The sequence below is a fragment of the Colletes gigas genome, unplaced genomic scaffold (genome assembly GCF_013123115.1).
Source record: "Colletes gigas isolate AHSC1104 unplaced genomic scaffold, ASM1312311v1 Colletes_gigas_Sc00026, whole genome shotgun sequence".
NCBI lineage: Eukaryota > Metazoa > Arthropoda > Insecta > Hymenoptera > Colletidae > Colletes > Colletes gigas.
The window spans coordinates 395,328-411,917 of NW_025106655.1; the positions used below are offsets into that span (position 1 = coordinate 395,328).

A 16,590-nucleotide genomic window follows, 5' to 3' on the forward strand; every position below is an offset into this window, starting at 1 on the left:
GTTCGTTACAGTTATCGTTCTCCGTCGTTTACCAATTACATGGAACAACGCACAGGAAACCAACTCGAGTCAATTAGAATATCGTGATTTCTCGTAGACGCGTCGCTCAAGCTCGACCAGAGGAACCGAAAACGAAGGAGAGAACTCCCCACGGATGAGTCGATGTTCGAGGTGCCCATTTCGCATTCAGTGGTTCTACGTTTTATTACGTTCATCCCCCTCGCGAATAATGCTGGGTAACTTTTCCGCGGCGGCAGATTCACGATGGAAATTAACTCGGATAAAATTGTACGCGAAATCCTGGCGAACACATCCAAAGGACATCCCTGCGAAGCAAAATAAACGGGAAAAATGTGTCTCGACGTGCCTACGCCAACTTCGAGGGTAATTTGACTCGAATCGTCAAGGAGAGTTTCTTAACCTGACGCGACAGCACGTCGACGTGTCGTCTCCTTTCGAGCTCGCGAAACCGGCTTCCTAGCCTCGTTACGCGACTTCTTCTGCCATTTCCGTGGTCGAGTACGCGGAGGGTCGCGAAATTTCCAAGGGAAATGAAACGATATCGTTCCAAAGATTATCGAGAAAAACTGTCGAACAAACGGGAACTGTCCCGGATACACGGGACAGAGTAGGAATTTTCATCGACGGGCGCAAATTTGCTTTCCCGCAGCCAAGTTGCGGATGCGACCGCAACTCCGCCTATGTATATCGGTTTTCGATGACCCGAATGCGAGAGTATTGTCCGGGTCCATTTTTTCTGCATTTCCTCCCCTGTTTCTCTCTCTTCTCTTTAGACCGGTAGCGGTATTTGCGTCACTGTGTCGACCAGGGACGACGCTTTCAAACGAGACTCCTTTTGCACCGTTAATCTGCGAATAATCGTGTCTTTGACCAATGAAACATTTGAATTTTATCATTGGACAGAACAACGCCCACGTTGTAACTGGTATACAACTATGTACATACTCCTATGCGAGTACATTGCCTGAAACTCGTAGCGCGTGTCACGCTCCGTCCAACTTGTGTCCGACTAGTGGTTGACTAAATCCACTGTTACTTGCTTCGTCTCTTTCTCTCGCGCTCTCACTACTGTTTTAATCTTCCTACGGCAATTTATTTCCGTTCTCTGTCGATTACAATTATAGATCGGGTTATCTCGACGTTGAAGGACCGCTATATTCCGACGGTTTATTCTTCTTCTTCCGAATATTCGTCGAGTTTCTGAATAGAATGAATAAAAAGACGCGTGCTTTCTACGAGAGTTCCATCGATAGCGAAGTAACGGCTTCTCGAGTATCGTGACGGTTCATCGTTATTCTTCTTTCGCGCGTTGGTCGCTGTTTTTCTCCAACCATTTTATACGGCACATTTTTCAAACGTGCGGACGAGTCGAAACTTGCGGCAGTAACGAATAGACAAGTCATCGTCGACGCCCGAGCAGAACTAGAATTCTTTTAAGGCTCTTTGCATAGAGCAACGTATACTTTAACACTGTTGGATTTCCTAACCGTCTCACGTTGTTACAAAAATCATCTCCAGTGACGATTGTATATGTCTGGAGTTTTGGCCATGGGTTCTACGAACTCAATGGTATTTATTATAGAAAGATAAGAGTTCGTCGCTAGGGCGAACTGCGCTTCACTCTCGCCTTTCTTCTGCGGGTGAAGTCATAGTCTTGCAACAGATCTCTTAGAGAACAGAACTGAATTCTTAGATATACCTTTATCATATCATTTAATAAAAAGTACATTCTACCAGTAATTATTGTCGTTTCATTCGAATCACACGTCCCATAGCCCTACCTTTTCCAATAAACACTATTCCTACCACGACCGGTCAAATGACCGTTTTTAAAATTTCGTTTAGAATTTCCTATATACAACATAATTGTATCGTCTTTAAAGTCCACGACTTTTCCTAAAATATACGTATAATACTTTTTTCAATATTCTTTTTTTTATTGTTTATTTTCTGAGAAAAATTTGTAGTCTATCTGACCTACCACGATTGGTCATTTTACCGGTTAAACGATTTATGTTTTTGTAACAGTATTATCTCGAAGACTCAATTGTGAAACTGTAAAGTCGTTAGAAACGAAAGATAATGCAATTGTGGCATGATTTTAGCTGAAAAGTGCCTTCCAGAGACTGCTTTAGGCACTTCCAAATGTTTATAATTCTCACTCGCCTGAAGTGGTCGAAAACCTCGGATTTTCTTACACCATCTTATCTATTATAACTGTAAAATAAATAAAATCATAACCGAAGGGGATACCTGGACGACTTCTCACGAATTCAAATCAGTAAAGTCTTGTGATTCGAACAGAGAGCATCAAAACGTGAAAGTTGGAGCATATTCGGCAGTCATTTATTATTTTACATTTTTATTCTATCATTACTCTACTCTTGTTTTATCTGAATAAAAGAAACAATATTTTTATACTGTAAAACTGGCTATTATCTGCAGTGTATATTAAAAAATATAAGATGTGCTGAAAACCGGTCATTTAGTGTTAATGGAAAACCGTGACCTATTTCATTTATGTCGAACGATAAATTCCAAAGTGAGCGATTAACTGAGTCAAGTTTCAACTATCGCGACAAGTACTACGTGTGAATTTAAACAGTCGAGTAATGCGCGTCCGTTCGGTCGAAGATGCTGGGAAAATTGCAAATACGTACTCGCAGAATACGGAATGGCGGAATGGCGAACGATAAATAGGGGTCGAATAGGACTGGAAGCGAGCACTGTACATGCCACCGTCCCTGGAGGCAACCACCCTTCCGCCTCTCCTTTTCATTCGCGTCCTGCCAGCGACACTTTGTTCTATTTCTATTTTCTAGCGGGCATTCGTTTAATTTTATTTTCTCTTTCCCACATCGTTGCAGGCTTTTAACGTTTTTAAATCGTGCCATCCTACCGCTCGCTTTCCCTCCGCTTTTCTTTACCTTTCCACGATGGTAGGTTATAATTCTCCATTGCTATCCCGTCGTTTTAGAAATATAGTTTTAATTTGAACGGACGGGCACATTGCAAATACCGAAGCGAACTCGATACGAGTTCTTATTTCGAAAACCATATCGCAAAAAAAGACGCGTACGATGATACCTCGATGCACTTTGGCGTCATTAACGATGCTTTGCCGAGTAGGAGGCGATGAAATTGACGCGAGGCTGCGTGAAATTTGGTTCGAGCCGCGAGCGTCCGGAGAACCCGCACAAACGGTGATTGTAAAACCGGACGAATGCAAATTAGTTTCGACCCGAGTCGAGGAACTAAAACCGAAGGTTTGTCGAATATCAGGAACCACTTTTAATTCAACGAAATCCCGCGTGACGGGCTCGAAAGCGCTTTACTCGAGGATCTATCCGGAGCGTAGGAATAGGGAGACAAAGACGGAAGAAGGATGATGCGAAACAGGAGGAGAACGGAAACAGAGGAACTAAACTCGTATGCCGTTGGAGCCATGACACTTGCTGCATTTTACGGCTGCTCTTTACGTCGAGCGAGGGATGTTTTATTGCACTCCCCGGTCCCTTGTCCCCGCCCGCGCCGCTTCCGTTTCCCTTTTTCGCCTTCCACCCTTTCCTTCTTCGAGCGTGACTCTTGATTGGATGCACGTCCGCCTGACTTCGCCTCCCTCTAATCGTATTATGCTAATTCCGCTATCGCGCCCTGCATCTTCCCAGCTAAGCACCGCCACCGGCCGGCTCTGCATCCTCTAATTTTTAATATTTCTTTTCGCTCCGTATCTCCTACCTTCCGAGGATAAAATATTATCCCTCCAGTGCCGATTACGCATGCTGTTTGCTGCTCCACCGGCCACTCGAGCGTCAAAGCGCCGCCCGGATTTTTCGAAATCTGCCATTGGTAAATAATTCTCTCGTATTTCACGGTTTCACCGGGAAACGCGCCCGCGAAACGATGTTTCTCGCAAAAACGATTCCTAGCTTTCAGACACGGATCGACGGATCGCCGTGGTAGATTAAATCGAAAACGTTGACGGGACAAGGCGCATTTTAGTTCGTTTGTTTCGCTAATTTTCGCCGTAACTTTGTCGCCGTTGGCGTTTCGAATATTTTCGACGACGCAATCTACGAAACACTCTGCGAAGGTCAAACGTAATCTCGGGCGGCCTATATCGAGCATCCCCTGGTACAAACCACGGCACGTCGCGTCGGTTTGCGCTCGCATCAGAGACGAGGTCATCGGTATGCATATTCATGAAGGCGTTGGCCGCGCTCAAAGGAAACGGGCGAACGGCGACGAGGAGAGGCGAGCGCGGACAAAGGATCAAAAACCGGGCGCCAGAGTCGAATCGAAATAGGTACGCGGCGAATACCGTGGACCGTGGAAAGAAAGGTCGTTGATGGACAGGAGAAAAAAGGAAGGAAAAGAACAGGGTGATTTTTTTCCAGCCAGATTAAAAACGGAGAGGCCTATCCTGGAGGCAGGCGAGGCGGTGGCCAAGCAGAGAGTGGAAGCCGCGGCACACGCGGATCCATGGCACGCGGAAGGAAACGGTAAGGACGATAATAACAGGCCCGGCGAGCGCCACCCAGAGAGAACAATAATCGTGAAAGCGCGCTGGGAACATGGCCAAAAGGCAAAAATTTCGGTCGACGTCAGCTACGCGAGGAACCAGCTTCATTTCAGTTTCTGTCCTCGCTGTTTGCTTTCAATCGCACGCGTCGATGGACCATTACTATCTTTTTTTTTTTCTTTTTTAATCGAGAAATCGACAAACAACCATCGTGCAACCACGAGCAACGAATAGGACCGAATTCGGGAATAACTTTTAATTTTTTACCAACATATCCTTCCAAGCCTTGATTACTTTATATCGCGCAATGACACGCGATACCCGTTTTATCGCGCGTCAAATAAATCTATCATAAACGTACCGTAAATAAACGTTATCGAGCCAAACAGAGACGCCCGCCGCGTCATTTTAAACTCGACCTTCGGCAACCTGTTAATTTCGCTGACGGCGAGAGGCGTTTCACGAGTCGCGACGTATCTCGACGTACCAATAAACTGTATCCCTTTGCGATTTTACGATAGCCCCCTGAGGCAGCAGGGCTGCGCGGATCGATGGGACAATAAAATAAATGCGAATCGCGTTGCGACTCGCGTCCCGAGTATAAAAGCGGACGACAGATATTTCGCGAAAGGTGACGGCTGCCTGCTGATTTTACCGATGTTGACGGCATTTTATGACGCGCACCCGTCGGAAGTAACGCTTTACGGCGAAACGGAATTCTCTTTTTCTGAATCGGAAAAAGGAACATGTAGAAACATAGACGCGCGGCACCATGCCGGCAGACTCGCCCTCGCCCAAGAGATGTTTCGGAATGCATGGAATTTCCTTTCCTACCTAGACCAGTACGCTCCGATCGCTCGCTTGCGTATCGAATATTTTGATAAACTCGCGAAAACGCGACTTGCAATGATACAAACGAATACGCTCAAATAAATCCAACGCGATCGTCGCTTGTCGCGATTATAATTATTTTATTATAATACACATTTTAAATATTAATCTTGCGCATGTGCACGTATGTATGTACGTTGATACGATCGAGGATAGTATTTCAGGGACACTTTTAACGAAACGACCATGTCCGACCCAATCTACTCGTTTCTACTGCAGTAGTATAGCCGTGTCTGTGGTCAGACAAGAGTTTATAATTATTTTATTATAATACACATTTTAAATATTGATCTTGCGCGTGTGCATGTATGTATGTACGTTGATACGATCGAGGATAGTATTTCTAGGATACTTTTAACGAAACGACCATGTCCGATCAAAACTATTCGTTTCTACTGCAGTAGTATAGCCGTGTCTATAGTCGGACAAGAGTCGATCTCTTGCGCGTTGTTTCTACCGAATATTGGGAAGGGAAGCATCGTAATCGAGACAATTGTTTCTGGTAGGAAATGTAAGAAAACCCAAGGCTGGCCGTTCCTGGTGGAAAGCTCTAGACCTTGCTCAGGTCATGGTGGGCCCAATGCCTTTGGCGACGCAGGGCCATAAACAGAGGGTCCTCGAGGACATTCCAGAGTGCCCCCCAAAGGGGACCTTCTTGGGACAAGGGAAAGTCAGTCTTGACTAACACTCGCGTTGGAAAAGACCTTCCATCAGCTCTACGAATTTCATTGTACTACCGTCTTTAAGGGGGGACCTCTATGTAGAAATCCGAAATTAAGCCGATTTTCAAGAATTATTTCGAAGGATAAAGAATTAATAAATATTTGTAAGGTTTTGAGGACTATTTAGAATATACCTCAATTTCATTTTGCAATTTTTTTTGTTCGAATAAAATGCAAACTGGCGGAGATACAGCATGATTTTCTGGAAGCGTCGCAAGACGTCTTCTAAAACGGTGTACACTCTAGCGTCGATTTTTATTATCCGAATCTGCTAAGCAACGAAATATGATTAGTATATAACAATAGTAAATGGATGAACCGAAGATATTGAAAGGAAATTAAAAATTGGAAAAATGGCAGACCTCGGAGCAAAAAGCTTAATATTTCAAAGAAGACTTGTATTCGTTTTTGCGTTAAAAATGATGTTTATTTCCGTGATTTTAACTTATGTAGGGGTGAGGAGGGAGATTTTCACCACAGTTCGTACTTTGTTAAATAGACTTTATTCTCAGGATACACTTTCTTTCCGCACACATAAATCTCTCTGCAGGATCGCGAAATCCTCGCGTATTTATACCGGCTCGCGAGCCGGTATCCCCGCTGTTGGCAACGTAGCCAATCGGCAATAATTGGGTCTCTATTGGCCGCCTAATTAGGGGTGGGGGCCCATATTTCGGCAGTCTAACGGCAGCGATAGACCGGGAGCGTCCCAAGCCACGCGCCAACACTTACTTTTAAGTTCATCCATGAGACATTACTACCATTAAAATGTGTATTAAATTTCAGTCGGATAAGTTGAGTAGTTTTTGAGTAATCGTGTACACCGATTTTGAACTCAGCGAAAGAAGAAGTTTCGAGTAAATTGCGTTTAAAGTTTCGGCAAGAGAAATATGTATGATTTTGTGGCTTTCTGGCTAATCTGCTATTCCAGCACCGTATAATAATCCTTCTGCTTCCTCAAAATAGTCATTTTGCTCCGCCAATTGTTTCCTACGTGCTGTACGGGCCTCTTTTGTTGACAACGAGCTGCACCTTTCTTGCCTCTGAATCCGGCGCTGATTAGTTTTCTCGGCATAATCCATTGCTTGTTTTCCAATTGTCAGTTGTAGTTCCAGCATTATTCTTAGGATTGAAAAATACCCTTCATTAGAAATGCTGCCTGCTATAAATTCAGCAATTTCCACTATTTTCAATCCAGAATGGAAGTGCTTCGGAGCCAAACACCAGACGGTTGAGTTGAAGCTCTCATTAGCGTCTTGTATATGACCGCCTAAACATTTCTGCAGCAAATCTTCATTTGATAATTCTTCGAAAACCGGAAGAATATGCTTCTGCACATTAGGGTGAAGAGGTGGAGGATGATTCAAATTCAAAAACTCCCCGATCATTGTATCAACGCGCGCGACTCGGATCGCGATTGGGGCGAATGTGGGTCACGAGTGCAGGCTCCCACAGCAACAGCTTTGTGCTCCACTCCAAATACTAATGCATTTCGCATTCTATAAGGTTCAAAGTAACTTTAAGAAAAAAAATGACTTTTTTTATCCCATCCACATAGAGGTCCCCCCTTAAATATAAGTCTTACAGAAATATCACGGGACACCTCGATCGCGTCTCGATTATTACAAAACATGTTACAAAAACTCTTGGAAGATGCGCTATCGATGAAGGTTCTGGGGTAAGTGCCATGGGGTTCGTCATGGTCCTCCTGCCAGAAGATGCAAGATCTTCCCCACTCTGTGGCCAGATCATTCTTGAACATCCTTATCTCAGTACATGTGCCATGACTTTAGGCTATCAGCTACACACGTGTAATTCGGCGGTTGGCAATGGGACCCTTAGTTATCGATTCGTAATCATAACATCCGCGACTCTTAAGTGTCACCGATCCTAAGATGGCATGGGCCATCCTCTCTAATTTCCTAAGGCTATTCCTTACACCAAGTGACCCCTGAGACACGTGTCTTGGCTTCAAAAAGCATTCTAACAAACAAATTATGCGTTTAATTGCATTATCAGGCTGCTTTTCTTACAACTAATCTCCCGGACCTCTATACCAGAAACATGTTGTTGGATCCCGAGTTGCGAGATTAAGAACAACACTTTACTAAAGAGACTGGTGGGTTTATTAGATCGTTTCACACGTTGATACAAACTTCAGAGATCTAACCTGAGTCCAAAACTGTGCGTCGTTTATATATTTGAGGATAGCAATGGTGGCGTACGGAATGAGTAACCGGGTACAGGAGGCCAGAAAGGCTAGAATTTGGAAGCTATGACTAGAATGTTTGTGTAAGGATGATTCTAATGCGGTATCTATGTTGGCTTATCAGTTAGTCATACAACAATGTTATAAAATGTTCGCGAAATATTAAAAATTACGTCTCGCGGACTACGGGTAGATGTATATAATAAAAAATTGTAGCCGCTTTGTCCGGTGCGAACGCGTTGCACAAAGGGGACGTGTCTAGGCGCAAATGTAAGCGCGTTAATCCGGTTTATCGTGGTATTGGATAACAGGCTTTTCCAGGATACGTAGGCGCGCGCGCGCATTCGCGCTCGCGGCCCCGTAACGCTGAAATGTGGACCGTCGATTCATTAGCCGATACGACGAGAGTCCTATCGTATTCTGTAATCCATGCGTAATTTTTAATCCGGCCTGAAATAATCCCCCGCGACGTATTCTGCCAATTAATCGTCCACTATCTCTGTGTACGTTACTACTTACGAATACTTGGATTCGCTGACAACGACGATTACGGTTATCGTTTCATCTTCGGCAACTTGTCTCCGCGCGATCGCAAACTCGATTATTTCTGCTCTTGTCAAGGGCAACGACGACACGCGTGCGATAATTAATCTTGGCGATATATCCCCACCGGTGCGCGCGAGATCTCGTTTCGCGGGCCACTTCTTGGTTCCTTTGTCTTTCCTCTCCTTTCTATTTTTCTTTCGTTTAATTCAGTCGGACGGCACGGTAATGAGCCGTCCTTGATAATAAATTCTCATTATCTCGTGGATAAGCGACCGTTCGTTAACGAACGCGCCAGCTTGAGAAACAATGCCGGATATCGAGCCCCGACTAAATTGCCTGCGTCAATTGCGTAAGCAACAAGTGCTCGTTATACGTTTATTGTGCCGAGAATGGAACTGTATAGCGAGAAAGGGTGGCAGGTGATCGTTCATGGAACAAAGTGTTTACCGTATCTCCGACTTAGTTTAGGAAGTCGATGCGTGGCATTTGATTCTCGGTAGATCCTAGTTCCTAGAATGGTTTTTCTTTTAACCATACGATATCGATGTAGGTTGCTCGAGCAATCGTTCCAATATTCGGTAACATCGGTGGAACTGTCGTCGTCTGATGGTTTCGATTCGAAGGTAGCAAAACGTGTAAATGAATTTCCATATACGCCTCCGGTTGCGGTAGAAAGGACAAGGATGCGTGCCAACCGACGAACAAAATGAATGGAATTTGAAAATGAAAACTACGGCAGTGGCGTAAATACGACAGCCAGGCTCTGGATGGCCGTGTTTCGTATCGCGGAGCGTTAATGTATTGAAATGCATGTACATTTCGGTAGGATGCTGGTAGCCGCCCATCGGGACACCGGCCGTTCGGAGAAAGGAAGACGCGTCAGCGCAACGGCTGGCTGTCTCCTCCACTCTGGGGAAAATTATTCATTCCAGTGCTCCCACTTTTGAATATTTTTCATAAATATTCCGCCCTTTCGCGATTGCGCCACATTGCGCGTACAGGGTGTCCACGTTTAATAACCTTTATAGGGCGGAGGCGAGAGGCGAGGCGCGGCGAGGTGGAGGTGGTGCGGGGGCGGGCCGTAGACAAAGGGAGCCCAACTCCAACAGCGAAGAAAGGTTCGACGTCGGATAAATAAGCTCCGCGTGACATTGCGTTCGAATTGATATTCCATCCACGTTTCATCGAGTAATTGGAAAAATTCCGATTGTAGGTACACGGTTAAAAGTAACTAGAGGTTCGCCAGCATAAACGTTTTCGCGAGATATCCGATAAAAATAACAAACTTCGACGCTCGCGAAGGTAAGGTGCTTCTTATTTTTTACCCGACCACTGTACAAAGTCTCGAACAACGTTACCAGAGATCGAGCAATTATAATTCACCCTTTACGGATTACACGATTATTATTTTTGAAATCGCGATTCCTTCGAGAGTCAAGAATAGAGATTGTTGATTAGTAACTATTTTTAGCTAGAACGGCATAAACGCAAACATACAATCGCTCCACTTTCCTCGACGTTGAGAACGCATACATATTGCGTCAGTGTTCTATTATTGTCCCTAATATCGACCAGCAACGCCATTAGAACGATTGCACCTTCGCCTATCGGTGTTATTACATTCACGACCACGAATATAGCTCAGTTTAATTCGCGTTTTGTTGATGATCTATCGTTATGAAAGATTGAACTCAACCGCTTACATGCAGAAGAAAAAATGGTTTATTGAAAAGTATAATAATGGATATTACAAGACACGGAGGCGAAATACTAAGTAAAAGACTTTCTCCGCGGTCAGGGTTGTCGCACAACTAACTCCAAACGGAGAAAAAGTCCGGCTTTATAGGCGTCGCCAAATGATCGGCAGACCTATGGGTTTTATGACCCGACCTGGGTCGTCATCGAGCAGAGAAAAATCGCAATGCTAGACATTGAAAATATATCTATTCTCAACACGTTTAAAGGAAGCTTACAAGTTTGTCCGTCATGGAAAAAATCAGTTTTCACAACGCCTCCCACCATGGACGCTAGATGCACCCGTCATCGACCTATCATTCGCAGTAAACAAAAAAGACGAGTTAACTGTAGAGGAATGGAAAAGACGGTTTAAGACCTTCTGTGACAAGTATCCTGTTTGTACTCATATTTACACCGACAGTTCTAGAAATAAATTTGGAACAGGGTCTGCAGTTTTTACCCAAAATTGGACAATTAACACTAGAAAGACTGAAACTGCTTAGTATATACCTATATTGCCCAAAAGCAGGCAAAACAACTGCATTGTGAAAGAATAACTAATGTGTAAAGAAATTTGTTTAAAATTAATTTTTAATATCAGATTTTAATATTATGAATTTAGGTCGTAAAAGAAATCAAATAAACAACTTGTTAGAACAATTATCGCTGCATGAAGATTCGACTAACAAGTACTACTTTAGCTTATTGAGAAACTGCAACTTATCAAGTATACGCCCAAATCGACAATTTATCATGTACTTGTATGCTATCATGTGTCGGTAATCGAAAAAAAATGAAAACTGTTATTTCAATACAGAGCCGAACTGGTCATATAAGAAATTTACTCGATTCAATAATAAGAGTATAATCAATAATAACTGCTTTTGGGCAATATAGGTATAACACACAGTGGCGTGCAAAAGTTCCCGGCCAGATGGTTTTTGCGATTTTTCTTTCAAAAGAAAAGCGTTGAGAAATTTTTATTACTATCATACAGTGCGTAACAAAAAGTTGTACGCACCCACTTTTTTTCGATTATCTAACGAACGAGTTGTGATCCATGGATGAAACTTTTATACAATAAAGAGCATCTAAAAACACCTATTCTTATTATTTGTATCATCCGAATTGGAGCACACGTTCCTGAGTTGTGCAGCCGGAACAGTTTTCGGCTGGAACGAAAAGTTGTACGCACTTAATAAAAAATTAATTTAGTAATATATAAGACGCATTTTATTGATGGATACAGTGTTTTAATAATTAATGGGACCTCCTTTATTTTCTAATACTAAAAGGAGTCTCCTCGGAACACTTTGGATCAGTTTTTTGAGGACTTCCGGTGTGATCTCGTTCCAAGCGTCGATTATTGCGTCCTGTAGGCCAGCAATGGTTTCGAATTGTCGATGATCCTTATACACATCTCTGGCTATAATTCCCCAAACATTCTCAATAATATTCAGGTCCGGACTTATAGCCGGCCACTCCAAAACCGCGATATTCCGGTCCGCGAAAAACTTTTGTGTCTCTTTCGAACGGTGAATAGCGGCATTATCTTGCTGAAAAGTATCTCCATCATCCATATGAGGCAAAAGGAATACTTCAAGAGTGCGAATGTAGTCCTTCGAAGCCTGTCGACCGCTTAGAAATGCCATCCGCGATTTCTTCCCGAGCTTGAACGCGGCCCAAATCATAACACTTCCTCCGCCGGCTTGCCGTCTGACCTTCCGGGGTTGTTCCTTCCTGGTATCCTGCCAGCAGTAATCCCATCTATCAGGCCCATCAAGATTGAACTTCTTTTCATCGGACCACCACACATTATTCCATTCGGACGTCCACGCATGGTATTTCCTTGCGAACACCAACCTGGCTTCTTTATGATGCGGTTTCATTCTTGGTTTTCTAGTGATTTTCCGATATTTGATATTGGGATCTTCAACTAATCTTCTTCTAATAGTTGTATGGGATACCTCGTTCTTCAGTTCCGCGGAAATCCGGCGTGTAGACATCTTCCCGTCCGTGGCCAGCTTCTTGATCCTCCGAAGTGATCGCTCATCCAACTTTCTTGGACGCCCTGGAGACTTCTTCTTTCCATAATTTTCACGTAATCTGATGAGGTTTCTAATTACTCCATCAGATCTACCAAGTTCTCTTCCAATTTGTCTCATTGACTGTCCGCGACCGTACATTTCCCATGCACGGTTCTGCTCCTCCACGGATAATTTCGCACCACTTCCCATTGTTGTAGAATCAGAACTACGAGCGTCGATATCGCAACGACAAAAGACGAGTGACGATATTGTAACGACAAAAGACGTTCGTCTATTTCCAGTCTGATTCTACAACAATGTTTTATTAAGTGCGTACAACTTTTCGTTCCAGCCGAAAACTGTTCCGACTGCACAACTCGGGAACGTGTGCTCCAATTTGGATGATACAAATAATAAGAATGTGTGTTTTTAGATGCTCTTTATTGTATAAAAGTTTCATCCATGGATCACAACTCGTTCCTTAGATAATCGAAAAAAAGTGGGTGCGTACAACTTTTTGTTACGCACTGTATATAAGGGCAAATTACGTGAAAGGATACTACAAAACAAATCGGCGCTATTTATTTTTCTTAGGTGTTTATTTGCAGAATAAGTAAATTAACGCGGTCAAAAGTTCCCGGCCAGTGTGTTTAATAAAAAAAACAGTTTAGCGATACATTATTTAACATATTACGACTAATATTTCGTAGCCATGCCTTTTGCAGCAATAACAGCAGCACAGCGACGAGGCATGGATTCAATTAACCGAGTAATCTAGTCGTGTGGTATTTTGTTCCACTCTTCTATTAAATTTTGAAAAAATTGTTTCTTATTAGAACTTCTATAATTTTTCATTCGACGTTTCATCTCTCCCCAAAGATACTCAATTGGATTTAAGTCGGCAGATTGAGAAGGCCAGTCTAAAACTTGTACTTTATTTGTAGACAACCACCCTTTTACGATTTTAGATGCATGTTTGGGGTCGTTATCATGCTGAAAGATCCAATTTTCAGGCATTTTTCTTTCAGCATATGGTAGCATATGAGTTTCTAAAATCTGTCTATACATGACACCGTTCATAATACCCTCAATTTTTGTAAGAGGACCAAGTCCTTGAGCAGAGAAAGCTCCCCATACTATAATGTTTCTTCCGCCATATTTAACAGTTGGTGTTTGGTACCTGGAATCATTTCTTGTGCCAATTGGACGTCGTACATATTGTCTTCCATCGCTGCCGAATAGATTAAATTTAGATTCGTCCGAAAAAAGAACAGCTTTCCAATTTTCAACAATCCAGTTACAATACTTTTCAGCAAACTTTAATCGGGCTACTTTATTTTTCTTATTGATTAGTGGTTTTTTAACACTAACTCTGCCAAATAGTCCTACATCATGTAGTCGTCTTGATACCGTACATCGACTAATATTAGCAACATTTTCCTCTTGTAGTTCTGCTGCAATATCGCTAGCTGTCTTCTTTGAGTCCGCAACTGATTTACGTTTTATGATCCTATCAATTCTTTTGGTGGTCTTTCGGGGCCTTCCACTTCGCGGTCGATCTTTTACGCCATTCCCTGCACGATATCTGTTGATTATATCGTTCATTGTACTTTTCCCGATAGATAATGTTAAAGCAATTTCGCGAGACGACTTTCCTTTTAACGACAACTCTATCACAATTTTACGTACTTCGACAGATGTGTTTCGAACCATGTTTACGTTTCAGCGACTGATTGTCAACTGAAGTAATAATACTACACAATATTATTTGAATGTAAACACTTACTGACCTTTACAGACCTGAGTCTGTACATAAATCGAAACTGGCCGGGAACTTTTGAACACGTTAATTTACTGATTCTGCAAATAAACACCTAAGAAAAATAAATAGCGCCGATTTGTTTTGTAGTATCCTTTCGCGTAATATGCCCTTATATATGATAGTAATAAAAATTTCTTAACGCTTTTCTTTTGGAAGAAAAATTGCAAAAACCATCTGGCCGGAAACTTTTGCACGCCACTGTATATATATATACCGGATATGAAGGAGGGGAAAGGTCACTACAATTATTAATAAACGCATTTATATGTTGTACAAAAAGTCACAAAATTCTAAGAAATTGTGTTATTATATACATAATTGTTTTTCTAATTGAAATTAAAAAGCAGTCAAAATGACTTCCTTGGGCAATCTAGTGTTAAATACGGCCTGAACTCCTTTAATAATATTCATATAGCTGAAATTCGTCATCTTCTCGGACTCACGGTCCACCGTTCTAAAAACCCAAAATTTGAAGCAAACCATGGAAATGTATATAGCAATCCAAGAAATGTACAAGTTTGTAAAGATTGACAAAACAATAACTATAGCATGGACCCATCCCACATGCATATCTACGGGAATGTTATGGCTGATCTTGAAGCAAAAATTGCATCTACCCTGAATGCGGAAGATCAACCTTTAACCCTTTAACGTTCATGCCCGAGTCTAACTGCTTTGAAAACAATATTTGTTTAATCCAACGGTTTAAGGGATGATAATATTTGTTTTCATTCAAATTATACGTTGGATACAACATTGTAATTAACAAAAACCGCATTTTTAGAAACAAATCCAATAAAGAAAAATATGAACGTTAAGGGGTTAATCAACACCTCCGGAGACGTCACCCTACACATTAAATCATTGTGGAAACAGGACTGGAGTCACACATGGAGGAAATATAAAGCGAGCTCACTCCATAGAGAAATCAACAATTTCTACGATCTGACAACAAATACAAAATTCAATAGGAAACAGCAAGTGGCGATAACTCGAATCAGAACTGGGCACACCAAATTAACTCACTCGCACCTCCTAAATAACAGTCAACCCAGGTTTTGTGAAACATGCAGCACACGCTTGACTGTTAACCACATCATCCTCGATTGCAGGAAGTACGATCAAGTCAGAAGAGGCCTGAAAATTATGGACAACGTCATCGAGGCGACCACTTCATCCTTGTTCCAGAACATACTACTATTATTCTGCAAAACCATCGAAATTCTAGACAATCTATGAAGACTACGACACCACCCTCGCTAATCCTATAAATTTTCCAACCAAATAACTACCATAGACAGATAAATCGGGCCAATAATAGTCGCTAATAACCTCTTAAAAAAAAGAAAGTTTGTCCGTCCAACTTCCGTGATAATGATACTCTTATCGCTTGATAGCGATCCTAATAATGGATTTCGTCGATTAAGAGTTAACATGGATGTGAAACGTCTCTCCAAGAGAAATAGCAACGTTAAACGACGGGTCTGAGCTCGGCGATAAAAAGCGAGTAGGTACAGATTCAACGAAGCGAATCGAGAAAGTAAAAACAAAGTTTGACCACGTTTTGCTATCTACCGGACGTCACAGCCAGATGCGTGTTTTCTATTTCGCGGCGAAAACAAAAATCCAACTTTCGGTCGGCCGAAACGAGCTATCGGAAGTTGAGGCGATACTTCCGGGCTAACCTTTTGCCCGCACGGAATCAGTTTCTATCCGGCCAAACGTAGAAAAGTTTCGGCAAGCCGGACACCTTTCGGACATATCCTCGGTTTGCTTTCGTGGCCGAGGTAAAAGTTTCGCCGGGTTCGCGGCACGAAAGATTCTCCGAGCGAGCGTTCCGAAATGGTTTTTCCGAATTTCTTGCGGCCCCATGAAAAATAATGCTTCCGAGTAAAGAGATATCGTCCGCGCTCGGCGCGAAAAACAATTCTTGTCGAGCGGAGTTTACTCGTTGGTTCGTACGTCTGCACGAAATGCCAACAATTCCAATAAAGTCGTTGCTCGTTTACCGTTTTGCAATTCTTACACGATCCCCCATCGGCTTACCCAAACGTTTCGAGCACCCGGACAGTTCTATAAATTAGTCTTCGAGG

At 42.6% G+C, this 16,590-nt stretch overlaps 1 protein-coding gene across 1 annotated transcript in view; it reads right to left on the minus strand.

Moving 5' to 3' along the window:
* LOC122401634 (bifunctional heparan sulfate N-deacetylase/N-sulfotransferase) overlaps positions 1-16,590 on the minus strand; it is a 253,772-nt gene that overhangs the window by 173,146 nt on the left and 64,036 nt on the right. The window lies entirely within an intron of this gene.